Below are 3,366 nucleotides of genomic sequence, written 5' to 3'. Positions count from 1 at the left end.
CTCAGCATGTGAACTCTTGCATGTGAATGAGGAAAGTCGCAGAAGCGCCATCTCTCGATGCTTTTGTTTTTCGTTGTTGCGTTCATAGAAATAGTATAGATAACCTATTTCTATGGTTGCGTTGATGCGCTTGTTTTGTAAAATTATTGTTATTTAAAAAAATTGAAATTTTGCTGCTATTTTATTTTTATTTTTTTATTTATTTATTTATTTAGGTAATTATCCAAAATATAAATAAATTAAAACGAATTTATTAAAAATGCCGGCCCCGAAATTTCAAGCGCAAACATAAATGTCATAAATCAGGCAAAAATGAATTATTTTAACATTGCACGTTTGGACTTGCCTATAGGGGCCTATATGTGTGATAGGCAATAACAATTGCTCGGGAATACGTTCTAAGAAGTGCTCTTAGACTACGAAATGTAAGTGTCGGGTCGAATGTTCTAAAGTTCAGCGTTTACTTTTGCATCAATCAATGAGCCTTTACACACCACCGCCATTATACAGAACCGCGGCGAAAAGAGTTGACCCCTGGATGCTTTTGAAACTTCCTTTATTGTTTGTATGCGTATACATTGTGTGCGTGCGCATAGGTGTGTGTGCGCGCGCGCGTGTGTGTGTGTGTGTGTGTGTGCGTGCGTGCGTGCGTGCGTGCGTGCGTGCGTGCGTGTGTGTGTGTGCGGTGTGTGTGTATATATATATGTGTGTGTATGTGTGTGCACGCGCGCGTGCGTACGTGTTTATATGCGCGCGCGTGTGTTTGTGTGTGCGTGGGTGTCTGTCTGTCTGTCTGTCTGCATGCCTAGCTGTCTGCATGTCTGACTGCCTGCCTGCCCCTCTCTCTCTCCCGTGTTTGTGTATCTGTGGTGTGCGTGTGTGTGTGTGTGTGTTGTGTGTGTGTGTGTTGTGTGTGTGTGTGTGTGTACGTGTGGTGGGTGTGTGTGTTGCTGTGTGTGTGTGTGTGTGTGTGTGTGTGTGTGTGTGCGTGCTGTGTGTGCGCGCGCGCGTCGTGTGGCTTCACCCGTCAGCTGCGTGGGAGACTGCTTTCGCTAGGTAAAATCATGCAGCCTGTATACGCTCCACTCTTTTACAACCCTATGGGGACACACCCGCATAACCGGCTTCAAGTTCAAATAACTCGTGTGCGCGTTCCCTATGTGCATTAATATTCGTGCATGGAGCGTTTCTTATATACTCCAGGGCCGTATAGGTTGAGCAAATTCCTAGGGGGGAGGGGCAAATTTCATGACTTGACTGTGTATAATGATGAGCGACGGCCGCAGCTCTTGATCGACGTCCATAGTGTGGTAGGGGTGGTCTGAGACACGGCTTTCACGGATAATTGACAAAAAAACACATTATAGAGTTATTGCGATTAGCTAAACTTATTTTTTAAGTTTGCTCCAAAATCTAGGAGCAGCTGCCTTCCCCCCCCTCTTGCCCCACACGCTACGGCCCTGAACTCGTTACCCTGTTAATTACCAAACTATGCGGCGCTGCATGCATTCCAATTTCCGGAGGACCGCCTTCTCTATCCGGATTGGTCGGCGAGACTCAACACCTGTTGACCTTGAATGTTCAAAAAATGTGGTAACTATTTCAGGTAGGCCAACTGCTCTACATGATCTTGTCTTTCGCTTGTTGGCTGTTGTCGGTGGCGTGGCCGGGTGAGTTTTTCGTGTTTTCCATTTCTTTCAGCGTTTATACGTTATCATCTTTGTTTTTAATTGTGTATACCTTTGTTGATGATGTTACTCACAGGCACTTGAAGCGTTTCAATAAAATATAATGCTAACTAAATACGAAATCTATTTACTACAACTTCTTAATTTTTCGTATACTCTCTTTCACCTATTATTGCCGACAATTTCTTGTAAATAATCTCCGCCAAATCCTATACGTCTAACCATATACGCTGCCGGCGCCAGTGCTTTCGCGGTGCGACTGTTGCATGCTTACACATATATATACCCTATATGTATATATATATATATATATACCCTATATATATATACCCTATATACCCTATATATATAAGTGTAAGCGTGCAACAGTCGCGCCGCGAAAGTAATGGCGCCGAGGGCGTAAATGCATGGTTGGACGTAGGATTTGGACGGAATTTACAGGAAACTGTCGGCAATAATAGGTGAAAGAGAGTATAGAAACATTAAGCATTTGGTAGTAAATATATTTCGTATTTAGTTAGCATTATATTTTATTGAAACGCTGCAAGTGCCTGTGATCTGTGATGTTACTAATAACGTAGCTGACATTGAGAGATTTTATACCTGATTTTATGGGCGGTTTGTATACGCAGTCACTGTGTATAACATACACTAACCCGACCAGGCTGTGTGACTAACGTCAATATACACATTGACAATCTCCTAACCCTATAGCAAAGACCGTTTCTTGGAGCTATGTATACACTAGCTCTAGTACTATAGCTATGATAGCTATGTATACACGTACCTGTATCATCGCACCTCATAGACAGGTAAACTATATGGTAGATCATTTGCTAAAATGTTTTTGGCATTTGGATTTCTACGCTAGTGTCGTATTGGAATAGAAAATTAAGAATAATTAGTAGGTATAAGAAGGTATAGTCATGATTTTAACATTTACGAATATTAAATATTGTATAATTTAAACACATTATATAGTACTAGCGGGATACCCGGCGTTGCCCGGGGAAATCAGTGGCGTTACTCAGTTGGTGACCGCTTAGTTGAAAGGAAAATGCCCAAAAAATCTAACTATCTATCTATCCATGCATCCATCCATGCATGCACCCATCCCATTCAATGCCATGCCATCCCATCCCATCTCATGCCATCCCATGCCATGCCATGCCATGCCATGCCATGCCATCCCATCCCATCCCATGCCATGCCATGCCATGCCATGCCATGCCATGCCATCCCATCCCATCGCACCGCATCCCATCCCATGCCATGCCATCCCATCCCATGCCATCCCATGTCATATCCCATCCCATTCCAAACTGTAAAAAATAATAAGAAATCAAAAAATAAGAAATCAAAAGATAAAAGACATTAAATATAAAAAATAAAAAGTAAAAAAGTAAAAATAATACATACTAAAGAGGTAAAGGAAAAGGAAAAAAGGGGAAAAGCCGACTCGAACCCGGAATCCCGGTGTAGGAGACGGGTGCTCTAGCGATTAGGCCACTGCGCCGTTAAGGGTATACCCCATGGATTTACACGTACGTGATGTTAATCTGTACGCACCGCCATCTATGGATTTTTTGATTGAATTTTTATGAATTTTTAACTTTTTGTATCATTTTCCCATATTAGGCCCAATAGGTGGCGCTACACCATTTCCTAAAGCCATGTA

This window comes from Priapulus caudatus, unplaced genomic scaffold (assembly GCF_000485595.1).
Source record: "Priapulus caudatus unplaced genomic scaffold, Priapulus_caudatus-5.0.1 Scaffold152, whole genome shotgun sequence".
Taxonomy (NCBI): Eukaryota; Metazoa; Priapulida; class Priapulimorpha; order Priapulimorphida; family Priapulidae; genus Priapulus; species Priapulus caudatus.
This window is presented reverse-complemented; position numbering follows the sequence as displayed.